Source organism: Brachyistius frenatus, unplaced genomic scaffold (genome assembly GCF_029030835.1).
Source record: "Brachyistius frenatus isolate BFR_SWC_R1_liver_20210118 unplaced genomic scaffold, ASM2903083v1 Contig_112, whole genome shotgun sequence".
NCBI lineage: Eukaryota > Metazoa > Chordata > Actinopteri > Embiotocidae > Brachyistius > Brachyistius frenatus.
The window spans coordinates 280522-296216 of NW_027210711.1; positions in this window are offsets into that span (position 1 = coordinate 280522).

Sequence of the window (15695 nt, forward strand, 5' to 3'; positions counted from 1 at the left end):
GTCACCTTTTTAGCATCACGGGGGCCCTTTGAGCAGGGCCCCCCGGCCCCTAGGTCCCCCAAACAGCCCGGCTCGGTGATAAAACTCCCCAGACACTCCTCTCCATTATGAAGCAGTGATAGGAGGTGCTGCTGGGAGTATCGCGCACACACACACACACACACACACACAAAAAAAACACCGCCATCATGCGCATGCAGGCGCCGACGCGCACACACACACACTCGTCGAGCATACACAAATGCAGCGAGCACATAAAGGAATTTGCACACACTCGTCTCCTCCGCTTCCTTATCGAGCTTTTTCAGCGGCGGCTGCGTGAGCTGCATGTGCTCCTCTTCCACATAATCCTTTCAGGATCCACCTGTCATTGATAGAATATGTATAATACTGCCGGCCTGTGATGTATCAGAAAATAGACTTTGGTAACCAGTTGCAGTTTTCCTACATGTTTTCTCTTTTTCATTCGGTCTCATATACCAGATGTAGACTTGGGTCATAAAACTTGTGCTGCATTATGAGTTGATTTATTTCGAAACTTTACATTTATTGACAATACTTCTACACTGTGATGGAAGTCTTTTTTTTTATATATATATATATATCTAATCTATTGAAATATTTTGGTCTTCCTCACTTTCTTATTTTCCGCACTTAAATCTGAGCGTTTTAATTCTGCTTGATGTTGTGCAACTCTTGTTTTGGCGTTTTACTGTATTTAAATGTGCTGCGTAAATAAAACGGACCTGGCTTAAACAAACACGGCGCACAAAGTTACAAAAGACAATTCCCGAGGCAAAAAAAAAAAAAAAAAAAAGTGACGTAGCTTTTTGGCGAATGTGATTCTTCAAAGTCAAACCACACATTTTACACGTAGCTCGGTTTCCTTTACGGTTGCCACGTTAAAACAATAAGAGCCCCCAAATATGAAAACAGAAAAGGACTGGAGTCTCTGCATGCCACACAACAATCCCTTAATTTATGTCCAACACCAATTATTTACAACGCAAGATGCGCTGAATGTCAGTGTTAAAACTACCAGGAGGAAGGTTTCGGCAGCACTCATCCCAGCAGGGGGTTCCCGCAGACGGACAGGACTCGAGCCTGTCGGGGTCAAACTGCAGCAAATACTGCTGACTGCAGCCGCGGGAGGTATCCGCGTGTGTGTGTGTGTGTTGGTGTCCGCGTGGGTGTGTGTGTGTGTGTGTGTGTGTGTGGCGGGACCTACGAGGGCGATAACCCCGACGACGGCGGCCCTTTCCCTATCACTTGATCCACACGCACATGCAACAGCACACGCTTCCATACCACGGTGCTTACAATATGTGATTTTAATGAACCTAATCTCCAGGATCACCGGGCCTCTGAGCCGGGAAATTAACGAGAGCAGGTTAAACACACACAGTGTGTTCAGTGAAACCCCTTTCAAACGGTGTGTGTGTGTGCGTGTGTGTGTGTGTGTGTGTGTGTGTGTGTGTGTGTGCGTGTGTATAGGGGTGAAATTGGTTTTCCTCAGGATTAAAGGATTAAAAAGACTGTTAGTTCCTCAAAGTGCTCCAAATACCCCCCTCAATATTCATTACAGCAGATACAAAAGGCAGAGAGGAGCTCATAATGGCCCCAACCTTCTAATCATTTCAAGCAGGGACGCTCCTGATCTCGCACGCTGCCACACACACACACACACACACTCTTTTATTATCATTATCCACACTATTAGCATGATATAACAACTGTCTGGAAATCACAACAGGGTGAATTTGATGCAGGAGGGAGATTATTGAGGAAACTGTGGCTGAAAATGCTTTTTTTTTTTTTTTTTTAAATATTTGTACACATTTCCAATGTGTTCCCCACTTGCTGCTTTAAAAAAAAAAAAAAAAAAAAAAACGCTCGCGGCTAATGACTCCCTGATGCCAACAGGTCTTGGTGTGAGGTCTGCCAGCCGCAGATATTGTTAGCGGGGATAAATAAATCAATATCTGTGTGCCGTCGCAGCCGGGAGGCGGCCTAAGTGCCCCCTTCACACACACCCCGTGGAAAAACTGTCCTTTTAAAGTCCCTTCAAGCAAAGAGGAGGGGGGGATTAATTGAAAGTGATTGAGAGCACTTCTCACCGTGCCCTTTTTTCACCCAGCGGGTAGCCACTTGTTCGCTGACAGCAATAGAGGGATTGGTTTACATTGCGTGCTGCAGGCCCACCGCTGTGTGCGTGTGCGTGTGCATACGAAAGCGTGGGGGTCCTAACAAGGCTGAAATTGATGCCGTTTTTTTTTTTTGGGGGGGGGGGGGGTTAGGGAGTCATTTTTGATGGTTGCTGACATTCAGCTCCAGAAAATATTGCATTACAACGCGGAAAAGGTCAAAGCCGAGGGCGAGGAGGTGGTGGGAAAAGAAACGGAGAATGGAAAAGGGAAATGGAAGCACGTTGGACTCCTAATCAAACTTCAGGTGGAAATTTCAACTGCAGGGATGAAGCAGGACACAAAAGCCACGCTTTCGGTCTAAACTTCAGCGATGTAGTCCTCAGCGGAGAAACTAAATGAAACACCCCATCAGCTACTGCAGGAGACGGGAAACGATTATGCACATCATTTTTCTTCCCTGCCGGCACACTGTAGTAATCACAGACCACCCCCCCCCCCCCGCCGCCTCCCCCTCTGTATCTTCTTCCTCCTCCGGCAGCACCGAGAGAAGCTCCCTGACAAAGTAAACGCTGCTACCGCGGCTCCTCAGCTCGTATTTCTTTTACCCTGCTCTTCTTCCCGTCACCGTTTCAGGCAGAGACAAATGTTTGTCACATCTATTGTCTGGCTGCTCAGCAGCTGCTTGGGATTTTGGTTATCTGGGAAGACATTTTTTTTTTTAATTTTTTTTTTCTACAGTTGCACTTATTTTACATCGCTGTGGATAAGAGTGTCAGCCGAACCCACAAACGGCATTTGTATGCGTCAGCATTCCTGCAACTCAGGTCCCCGGGCCCGTTTCACTGCCTCTGTTGCACTCTGGAGCTTAACTTCTAGAAACACCTACCGAGAGAGACACTCCTTTATGGGCCAGAGGCACGTTTGAATTAACGGAGAGGGTAACCGTCACTAAAGTGAGCAAAGGGCTGATTTGGTCTCGTTGTTTAAAAGGAGCCGTCCGCCACTTTTACACATGAAGTGCGGATTAGTCTCCACAAAGAGCACTCGTTGAGAAACCTGAGAAAACAGGACCTCACCCTGTCTCACTTTAGTCCGACAAAACAATCCCAACGATGTCGTCAACTCCCTAATGCTGATGCTAACGCAGTGCGTTCTGGGAAATGGCGCATCAAGTGTTTTTAGACTTTCGTTTCTACCTAATCTGACCTAACTCCTTGCCGGTGTGAACAGCTTCAATGCAAAAGTGTTTTCTTGTTTCCATGCTGTTTTTTTTTCTATACTTTTTTGGAAATGCTGTAGTGACTAAAGACAAACCTAAAAAAAAAAAAAAAAAAATAGAGATTCAAATGCGAGCTAAATGCTACATGCTAAAGAAAGCAAAAAAAAAAAAAAAAGGGAAAAGAGAAATTTCTTTCCGCACCACACAAAAATATCACTAAAAGTACAGAAGAAGGGATGTTGTCACTTTCTAAACGCTTAGAGGGATTTTATCTGCATTTTTATTTAGCATTTAATGTTATTTTTACTTTAAAATACGCAGTTTCTTGTTCTTCCTTCCTCAGCAATCAATTTTCACTCCAATCTGTCCTCTATCCATTTCCCCACTTATTCTACCGTCAGCGTCCCTCTTCCTCACTCTGTCCTCTCCACCACAGTCCTCCCTTCACTCCTGTTTTTTCCCCCCTCTACCTTTCTCCCCCTGCCGTTTCTGCCAAACTCGGCTTCATTAAAACGCTAATGAGTCCCACTAATGGACCCGGAGATCAATGCTGCTGACGTTCACTTGAGCCTCAGCGAATAAGGTGTGATTAGTGTTAGTTTTATTCACTGAACCTCTGTGTACGTTTGTGTGTTCGGCCGTTGCTCTGATCGCTATTGATTTTCTGTTTGGCCGGAGGACGCCCAGGTGGACTTTCTGCGAGGATGCCTGTCTCTCAAATACACTATTTCAGTACCGCGGCCGTCCCGGCCGCTCCTGTGAAACTATCATATAAAAACATAAAATACAATAAGTGACAGGAAAAATGTAATCCTGTATTTATTTAACCCCCTTTTATTTTCTCGTCTGTGTCTCCCTCTGTGTCTGTCTCCTCCAGCTCGTCTCGATGTTTTGCATTAGCCCCACCGGTCCGTCTGAGGTTTTGAAGTGTCGGGGCAGCCCGGACCTCCACGGCTGAAGCATCCCAGAGGTTATAAGGATGTCGACACAGCTAATCACAGTTTGATGGCATTCCCATATGCTCCCAACTGGACTGGGACAGTCCATTCCTGTTCCCTAATAATTCTTTGGACTTGTTTTAACCCTTAAAGACAGCCAGATGGTCCGAGTTTCGGTGCAGAGAACAGGCTAATCGATGGACCGCGGCGTCTGAAAGGACGTTTGTGGTCGTTCTAGGTGGTGGTAGGAATGAGCTTTAAGTGACACCTATGGATAATTACCGCGCTGTTTACGACTTGCTCCGTTTTTATTAGGAAAATATAGAGCAAAGAGAAACAGATGCGCCGACGGGGGGACGTTTGATTAGTTTTGTCGCGCATTTATTTCAGGAGGCATTTTTAAGGTAAACATTTTCATATGAGGTTTGCAAAAGGCAACAAATAAAAGTACAAACCGGACTGTGTCCCGAGATGCAGAGGCTCGGCCACATTCGCTCAGATTAAAGTGTGAGAATTTTTTTCGCTTCCCGCGGGAATTTGCACTTTAATTTAAAGGTTGCATCTATTTTCAAGTCAGATTTCACGAAAGTTAAACCACTGTAATTGCAGGGTAAAGTTAGCCTTAACTTGACTTGCAGTCAATTTAACGTGAATTAACAGCAAAGTATTTTGGTGTTGTGACGCCGCTTACTTGTCAAATATCCACGCGTAAACTCAAATATTCACATGGTTGTGGGGTAAATAAGATCAAAATTCACTTCCAAGAGCAGTTTATTCTTGAATATTAGGTTTTTAATTTGGATGATTAAATTACTTATTTCGACAAACTGCCGTTGAATGAGAGTGGCTCAGAGTTTCCCGGGTGTGAGCAGGAGTACCTACTTTCTTTGTCTGATGTTATCTGTGTGTCTCTTACAGACGGGCCTCGGAGGATTCCCCCTCTGAGGGCTCCCGAAGATATTGTTCTCTGCGGTTTGCATCTGCTGCTTTGATAATCCAGTGATTTTGCCGTCAGAGGGGGATTCTGGGAGCGCAAACACGCAACAACACACAAACTCCTGGACTGTGACGGCAGCCATTGTTCCTCCCAAACAATGTCTTCACTTTGATGTCTGTGATGCTTGGCCGGCCGAGGGAAGTTTTTTTTTCAATCTGTGCTTTAGCACCGAGCGCCCTCTTTCTTTTTTCTCTCCCCTCTTTTCAGTCGTCCCGGCTGAGAAACCAATAAACTACAAAAATGTGATTAATGGCTTTTATTCCCCTCACTTATAGAATATTATCTTTAACACTATATGAAAAGGATTTGTGGACTTTTCCAAATGAAAAAGGACAGAATGTTTTATCGGAAGCAGCAGACAACCTCAGCAGTTAAAGTTGAGCGTGTGGAGTTAAAACGCAGGTGAACAACTGCGCTATTTTACAAAAACAAGCATCTCTGCTTCGACTCCGTTACGTCCAGAGAGATGCGGCACGTTGAGGAATTTTTGTGCAACATTTTAACTGATAAATCACAAACTTTCAGCGCCTTTTAAATGTCAGACACATTGTTAATACAAGTTTTCATTCAAATTTTAAAAACTATCCAGAGTTCAAGTGAAATAATGGCACGCAGACGAATTCAACGTCAAAAGGTGGGGTTTTTTTTTTTGGAGGAAAGGTCCCATTGCTCTGCTGTACAACATGACATGTTGTCTGTTTTGGTTGCACAGACGGGGGTCGGTTTTTGTTTCACTAAAATGCCATTAAAAGCCCCTTCAAAAGGCCCCAGCCCAAAAAAAAAAAAAAAAAGAGGTGTCTTTTTTTGGATGGTCTTGCTGCAGGGGCAACATGCTGTTCGCAGTCTTGATTGACAGGTTCAATCCTCCAATGTTCTTTGGCACAAAGGGTGACAAGCAGAAAGGAAATTGGCTTTTGTCCCCGCCTCTGAGCTACTTAACCTGGGCCTGATTTTTCATTTATTAAAACATAAACACTTTGTGTTACTGACGCAAACTTCTGAAAAAGAACTGTTTGCGAAACTAAAATTGTAAACTGTGGTTTACAATTTTAGTTTGTAACTGTTTGCGAAACTAAAATTGTAAACTCTGGTTTACAAGTTTAGTTTCGCAAACAGTTCTTTTTAGTATTTGATTTTTTTAGCTTTCCTTTCTGCAAAACTTCAGCCATTTGCAGCGTCAAGTTGTTTTTTTTGCTCCGTTTTTACAAATTAATCTAAAAACTTTGAACAAGTATTAATGTTTTTTCATTATCATTACATATATCACTTTAATTTCATACTTTATTATATTCATTTTATGCTATTAATTGTCCTGCAGTTATTCACAAGGAATTTTCTTGAGTATTATTTTCTTTTCTTGATCATTTGATTGAACTAGTCGACTATTTTCTCATCTTTTGTTTTGTCTTTTCAATCTAAAGTCCCAAGTAAGACATTTCCAACCAAATTCTAGGTTTTTAAGCTGCTTTGATAGGAAATTAAAAAGGCGTTTCTACAAGCACTACAAATATAAAACCTCCACATAAATACAAATGTTACAAATGTAAAGCCCAGCAGCAGCAGCAGCAGCAGCCAGCCGGGCATCCAGAGGTGGAGGCCTGCAGCTCCTCCCTCGTTTGGCCTCCACTCACTCTAAGCCAGTAGTTTTGTGCCCCCTTCTGGCGCCTCTGGCTAAAGCTGACCAGCTGATATAGTTGTGATAAACAGAGATGAGGCACATGTTCGTAGTGTAGCAGTAATATTTTCTACTCCAACCGCAACAAGGCCAACAACAACAACCATGTTATCAGATTTCCATGAGGGTTTATGAACACAATATTACAGACAGGACCGACGTGAGTCTCTCACCGCAGATGGAAGATTCAAACCAGCTGAAGGAAAAAAAAAAAAAAAAAAAAAAAGCAGGTTTTTCCAAATAAGCCTGCAAATATTAGCGGTATTTTTTTTTTTTTTTTGCACCCTATGCAATAATAACTCGTCATCAATTACATGACCGTTCAACCCTCACCAGTACAAGAATAAAGCCACAGACAGCAGGGTTGTTTCACTGAACATGATACACTCGAAATAAACATGAGGCACAGCAGCATAGCCAGAACCAAATCAGCTGTTTCCCAGTCACCTCTGTGTACTCTCCCATCTCCTCTCTCCTTCCCTCGCTCTCCTTTGTGACTCCATAACTTGTCACATTCCCCATTAATTTCCATGACAGATGCTGACTTTGCCTCTCCACCTTTTTTTCTTTCTCTTTCTCTCTCTCTCTCTCGCCGTCTCTCCTCCATTTATCTCTGCCCTCTTTTTCCTTTATCTGCCTCACCTTCTATTTCATCCTTTCTCTTCTTCCTCAACTTTCATTACCCTTTTTTCCCCCCCCCCCCCGTATTTCCACCTCTCTCCTGACCCCCACATCTCGTCACACACCGAACCAATCACCATAAAAGAGATGCTGACTCGGCAGTCATTCGGCGCTGAGGTATATGGGATGGATGTGTGTGTATATGTAGGTACATGGGAACTGTCACTATTAACATTGATTTTAACTGAGCAGAGAGGCTCACAGGGCAAAATGTTATTGTGACTGATGGCTTCCTATTAAGGCAACACCGCATTATTACTGTGGAAAGAAAAAGGTAAAGATGGCCGAGAGGAATGAGAAATAACGGAGGAAGAGAAATGGAGCAAGAGGAGAACATATAAAGCCGACAGAAGGCAGAATACGGACTGAATGAAGAAATAAATCAGGAGAGAAGATGAGGAAAAAAGAAATAAAAGCATGGATGGAAATGGAAAAGGAACATTTGGGTGGGAGGGAAGACAGATTAAAAAAAAAAAAGAAGATAAAAGGCAGGTGGAGAATGTTAGTGATAGATGAAAAGCAAAGGAGTAAAGAGGAAAAAAAAGAAATGAGATGTAGATCAGAAGATCTATTTTTCCCACCACAAGAGGGGAAAAAACGGTTGTTGTCTTTGTCAACGCCCAAATAGAAACAGATGAAGAAGAAAATAGTTGTAACGCGACGGATTACATCTGAACCGCAGCTGATCCAAAGAGGAAAAAAAGAAGAAGAAGAAGATCATCCTGTGGCCGCCACCACCACTATCATGAAAAAGAAGGTATTTTATGTCTGCAATAAGCACTATAATTTGATAAATGTAAGCAGGCTGAGCCGTATAACAAAACAGTCTTTTACACGGTGGTATCTGTCCCTTTAACATCTCCGGGTGTATTAAACCATCGTAGAAAAGGCTGCTTTATAGCAGTATTGGATTTCTGCATTATTGTGGAAAAAGTACCTCCATTTACAGATTCTCGACTGGCTTTCCAGGTATTATAAATAAATAAATTTGACGTTACACACAATAGAGGACTTCATCCATATCACCCACACCTAAATAAATATGCTGTTTGATAGTATTCACAGCTAATTATTGACTTAAGTCCAGTAAAAACTGCAGGTTGTCATTTGGAGCAGCCACTCTCTCTCATTTTCCTGATGCGTCCTTCTCTGCTTGTAAACACGTAAACTTCGTTGAGACCTTCGATGGCTCGTGTTGACATCAGCTGCTACACTATGTGTGTTCAGGACTTTCACCTCCCACCCACATAAATCTTTGCTATAAGTCTGTCAGCCGGCAGAGCAGGTGAGGTCACTTGAAGCACCGTCGGTTTGCTGCGGGTTTGCGTTGCCATGGAGACCTGACATGACTACACTGCATCACAAACAACGGTGGTGGATGCGGGGGCTCTTTAAAGGGCCTTAAACGTCACGTCAGAAACAATCGCGCCTGAATCTTTTACCAATATGATGCTGATTAATATGTGAAGTATTTTCGGGATGAAATAGTTAGTGTCAGGAGCTTGTGAAAGATGCAGATACCAGTTTGCACAAGATGAAGGATTAAACTGCTTGTTTTGGTGGATCAAAAGCAAACATGCAGCAAACAGAAGCTGGAAACGGTGGAAATTTCATTGATAAACCGTTGTGTGCAGAAAAGGACGTTTCCGATTTTCCTAACAAATGAGCCTCAGGCTTTATCTGTGGCGCGTTCCTTCCCCCCCCCCTCCCCCCCCCGACTCGCCGGGCTCACCGTGGCGTTTCTCACGGTCCTGGGCGGCGGCCCAGCGACGGACAGGTCGTACTGTTTTTGTTGTCGCCGCGTGCGAGCAGGACGGTAAACAAATCCAGTTTTAATAAGGGCTTGTAGCTCATAATCCTCGCCCGCCAGCAGGTGAGGGCCAACATATGGGGCGAGACCGCGACGGAGGGACAGCACGAACCCACACAAACACACAGAACCGCGCGCGCGCACACACACACACACACACACACAGCAGCTGTCGCTTGTTTTCCGAGGCAAGACCGATCCAACAAGAACACTGTGGGTCTTTGGGAGCCGGGCCAAGAGGGGGAGGAAGGTGGGAGAGAGGAGGGAGGGAGGGAGGAGATATATTAATGCAAATGACAGGAGGTGAAGAAGAAGAAAACAGGAAGGAAGAGAGGAAGCTTCTCCTTTCCTCGCTCCTGGAAGCCCACTTGTTTCCTGCCACCATTACACGTGCTAAGCTGATAAACAACACAAACTTAAGCACTCCTCGGTTATTATAACCGAACGCCGAGCGAGGTAATAGCACAATATTTCACTGTGCTGGAGCGCAGTGCGTTATACCTCAACTAATTTACCACTTTGCTGTTTTGTAAACATAATACGTTCGACTGGTGGGACTTGTTCATGGTTACTTTGCCCTTGTGTGCTCTACAGCGATAAAATTCTTTCAGCGAGGGGCAGAAAAAAAAAAAAAAAATCAATTTCCCCCCTCAGTGATTTGGTTACACACAGCACAGACACAGTCCAGCTCACTGTTGTCTTCTTTTTAGCTTAACAAAACCTACTTTTTGTTGTCGTTTTGGCTTATTTTTAACCACCCGGAGAGGTTTTCATACATCAAAAGGCTGTTTCTCTCCCAACAGAGGTCAGCGTAATCTTTCAGTGTGAGTTTAAACATTTAAATCAAACTGAAGCTGAGGTTTTAATGACTTTACGTCGCTCAGTGTGCGTTCTCTTTTCCTGTTCCTGCTTCGTCCCACCGTCTGCCGTCGCCCTCTCCTTCTCTCTCCTCCCTCCTTTGTTACTGTATTTCCCTCTCAATCTTTTTCCCATGCCGCCCTCTTCTCCTTCCCCCCTCTCGCTCTTCTGCCTCTCCTCCATCTCAACCCATTTCTGCTTCTTATGAAGTGTGAAAAATGGTCGTCTGCAGGATGAAGTGGACAGAATTCGCCGGCGTAATGGCCTGACAAAATGAATCGCGGCCTTCCTCGCCATCCATCACCACTCCGAGGCGACCGCGGTTAAGATCTGTGAAGGTGCTGGCTTATTGATTACTAGTTGTAACTACAAAGTGTCTGATTCAGTGCTCGTGGCGTGGCGCGTGGAGGAGGGAGGAGGAGGAAGGGGGGAGGAGGAGAGGGGGGGGGGGGGGCGACGGGCAGCTGTAGCACTCTCAGAAAATCCTCTTTTCGTAGATTTTAAATAGTGAAATATTGATTTCTGTCCTGGTCCAAGGCCTGGCCGAGCGGGCCGCGGCTATTTGTCGGAGGCATAAAGCCGGACACCAGTTTCTGCTGGCCACCATCAGTCATCCTGACACCAGGAAAAATGAGGGAGGAAAAGAGAGAGGTAAGAAAAGAGGGGGGAGGAAATAAATCAGCGCTTCAAACCTTTTACCTTTATTCAATTCCAGCTGAATCTCCGGCATGTGAAAATACCAAAAGCACGAGCGCAATTATCTCACTCATGAATATTCTGCACACTGGTTAGAATAACACGAAAACAACAACAACAGCAGCAACGCCCACAAAAATGCAGCCAGCAATAACATGGACACCCTCCAAACTTTCCTCATTATCTCGTATTTGGTGACTGCGGGGGAGGGGGAGGGGGGGGGGGTTGTTACAAGGTGGAGGATAATGACCTACTAAGAGAGCAGACCATGAAAAGGTGATTATTGCTCTTAATTGCTGTCCACAGACGCGGCCCCAAACGCAGGCAGGTAGCATTAATCTACATTAAAAGACACTGGAGACGGCGAACGTGGCGCGCGGGGCCTTTTCTGCTGATTCACGCTCATTTAAGGCGGTGTGTTTTTACGCCGATAAGCTCCAATTAATAGTCATTTTAATGCTGAGCAACAAAAACAAAAACAAAAAAAAAACCGAGTTGTGCAGTTAACTCCCCCGCGGCCCGAGCCTCTGGTTACAACGACACAACGGGCGGCGGAGTCAAAATGAAAGAAAACGCCGCAGACTTCGGGATTTTATGCATATTTTTCACACCACAACTGGATATTTGACATGTAAAGACATCCGCATAAGACCGCGTTTAGTACATCACAGAGGAATCACAGAGTTTTGTTTTCTGTGCATCTAAAGGCTAAAAACTACAAAGAACGAGGACCGGGAGAGGAAATGTTTCCTGATATTCCTCGGCAGACATGTACGCTGCATTTCTGCAACTGAGAAGATGAAAACCGTGGCGCTGTCCAGCTGAATGAGCTTCTTTTACGTGAGCGATAACAAATTAGTACACGCACAGTGAACCAGCAGCTCACGAGCTAACCGGTAGCTGTAGGTGCTTTCACAAAATCTTTACACAATGCGAAGTTTTTTTATAATCATTGGTTATGTGGGTCGAATGACGAAAGGCAAATAAGGTTACATCACTTTACTGTAATGCAGCTTTTAAAACCATGAAAAGACAACGCTTATATCACCATATTGCGATATCTAAAAGACGATATCCAGTCTCATATCCTGGTGTTGATGTAACATCCATATATTGCCCAGCTACGGTCTGAATTATGAACTCTGAATTAAACATTTGTTGAAGCACTATATAGAACAGAAATGATCTTGACCTTGAGTTTTCGATTACATTTTTAAATCCTGTCTTTTACTGTACAATTAAACGGTTCATATTCTTAAATGAATTTGTCATTACCGATGTGAAACCTCACAAACCGGCGACACCAGCTGATCTGATGAGAGGGGAGTCAACAGCAGGTCAATGTGACCTTGATCTGTGTGACACAGTTCCTATGGTGCTTCTGAAATGTAAAAATACAGCGATTCCCAGATGCATATGTGCACCGACACGGTGGCTAAACATTTTCTGAATTTGAATAAATCATTGATTAATTTACTGTACAATGTAGTCAACACTTTTATTATGTTATTGCTATTTTATGCATAAAGGTTTTTGTTATTTATGGTTTTATCACTTGTTTTATGTCTCAGTAACAAAACCAAATATCAATGGTGTGTACATGGCAGTAAATAACTTAGCTTTAGAAAAAAAATAAAAAATAAAAAGAACTGAAATCCTCTCATGGTTGTTCATTAATTTTCTCCCATCAGGAGCAGTAGCAGTATCTTTTTGAAAATATTGTATTTTGAGCTATTGAAAGATGAACGCCTGTTAATTAAACATCAGAGACAATATTCTCGTCTTTCAGGAAACGCAAAACAGTCACGATGTTGAGGTTCAATATGAAACTCGGCTCATTCCAGTTTTGCAATTCAATACATCACAATTTGGATTAAAAAAAAAACCCTGCGGAGTGCAGTGCAATGTTTTGGGTCTGAGAAAAACTGAAATTAGGCGGAGAGCAGGTGGTGGCTGCCACCCACCCGACACACACACACACACACACACACACACACACACACACACACACACACACACACACACACACACTTGCAGCACAGAGGAAGCTTCAGTCCTGGTGGGAGGTCTGAGGTCTGGCCCTCCACATTCCACAGACAAGTGTCTAGCACCTGCTAGGCCTCAGTCAGCCTTTACTGGCCAACAGATTAGGACGGGCGGACACACTCCAAATCCATTTGCTTTACAGTCTGTGTGTTTGTGGGCGAGTAAGACGGGGGGAAAAAAAGAAAATCCATTTTTGTCGAACGGAGCAACAAACTGTGAAATGAAGTCAATGATCATAAAAGATCCAGTTTAGTTCTGTTTGTTTAAAGGCACAAAAGAAAAAGAAAAAAAAAAAACGCTTATAAACAAACACTGACGTTAAATTACAATATAACAATATCTAATGTCTGATAGAGCTACACACACTGTGGATTGTGGTATAAAAGACTCACAAAGTCTGGATATTAAAAACAAAGCACACACACACACACACACACAGAGAGAGAGAGAGAGAGAGAGAGAGAGAGAGAGAGTACATACTAATGCACACAAGCACCTTCAGCAGCCCATGTCTGACAGGTGCACATGTCAGTGGTTAGTTCAACCTGGATCAGAGCATTTGGTCTCACTCTGTAGCAGCCAGGCCCCAAGGGTGTGTGTGTGTGTGTGTGTGTGTGTGTGTGTGTGTGTGTGTGTGTGTGTGTCTGTGTGTGTGTGTGTAACCCAAGGGCCCAATGCTCAGTATCCAGACACTACCCATATTGTTTTCTTCAGTGGAGCTAGAAAAAAGGGGAGCTGATTTACAGAGCTGTCTGGCACTGAAGCACACGGATGCATGACTGACTCGGCCTAATGGAGTTTTCAGCTTTGGATTTACACTTCTCCGTCTCTGCGAGGAGCCGAGACGCACGGAGGCGCGACGCGGCGGCTGCACGTCTCCGTGGCAGCTACCTTTAGCGCCCTGATGTCGGGTCTGCGACGGGCACAAAAGTTTGCGTCACCGCCAAACTCATCCCAAGCCCTTCTCTCTCTTGCTCGCTCTCTCTCTCTCTCTCTCTGGTGTCAGCTTTAAAGTGTTTCAATTTGCAGAGACAGCCATCAAAACATAATTGAGACAAAAAAAGAGGACGCTTTTTAAGCACATACAGTACATCTACGTGCTGTATGTCATGTGCAATTCGAGCACTGTTAATTAAGCAATATTATTGCGAATGTAAGATTGCGATTTTACAACAAGTTACCAACTCGATAAAATATGGAACCAAAAACCTCAAACGGCACATAAAAAACACAAAACTGTACTGCTAGCTTAGTCTTGCGGTAATTGCTGAAAAAGATATCGACGGACTCGTGTATTTTTAAGATAGCACCGCCGTGTGGTGTTAAAACCCAGTTTTAAGTGCGCCACCGTCCGTGGTGTCATGGTACGGGTGCCCGGAGCGACAAAAAAAGGACCAAAAAAGACCCGATTTTGCCAAATGGGTCACATTTAACAGGCCTATAACAAGTAAAATCAATATTATTTTGCAGATTATAGAAAATTCAATGGTATGAGTGATATTTAAGGACTTATTTCCTGTATTTAAGATTATTCAACGTCTTCAAATAATGGATTCCCATTAGCAAATATAAATAAGTGTCAATATTAGCTTTTCCAGTTGTCTGCAAACAGAAGAACTTCATCGTGGTATCTTATGAATATTTATAAAGGGCAAGTCAGTACATGCAAAAAAAACCTCCATCCTGACAAAAATAAGGACGAAGATCAGACGTCACAAAGTGTTCGGGAAGCTGTCGAAAGTGAAGACGAGGTCACTTCTTCGATTAACCAGCTGATAACGCAGGGAATCCAACATTAACGAGTCGACTGGGCATAAGTGGGTTTTGTGTGTGTCGGATTGCTGGAGCGCCATCAGGGCAGGACTGTGTAACTGCGCAGCTGGGCCCCCCCCCCCCCCCCAAAAAAAAAAAAAAAAAACCCAGCAGCTTCAACAAATTACCCATTTCACAGCTCGCAAAACATTTAGCCTTCAAACTATGCGAACAGATTCACTCTCTGTTTCTGCTTCTGGAAGGACACTCAGGTTTAAGACCAGTGAAGCTGCAGACTGGGATATATTTGACTTAGTATGTCATTATGGTGGCGGAGCACTAAATGTTAATCAGGTTTTGTCTGGTGTCACGCATCCAGGTTACGTCTCGCATGAATTACTATGAACGTCCTCATTACCGAGATGCAGCATCTTTAGTCACACTGAGCTTCAGGAACTTGCGGCAAAGTATTTTGAATATCTTCTGAAATACCGTTGACCGAACTAGTAATTGATTATTTCAGAAAACAACCGGGAGATGATTAAGCGTTAGTCCGTTTGGATCTAAGTTCAAAAGAGTGAGAGGAAGTTTTTGGTTCCAGATTTGGATCTAGTTTCTGTTTTTCTAACAAGATCTTTATTAGTTTTTGACAATATATGTACATGCACAAGAAGAAGACAAAAAAAAATCAACAACAACAATTACATACTTTGTTGGTTTAGGATTCTATTGACATTAAAATCATGAATTCAGTTGCAAAGATAAACATCGCAGCTTACAAATGTATCTTCTTCATGAGGTGTGTGTGTGTGTGTACTACTAAACTATGATACGATGACACGATAATAATGGCATAAAGTGAATAGAAAAAAGGCA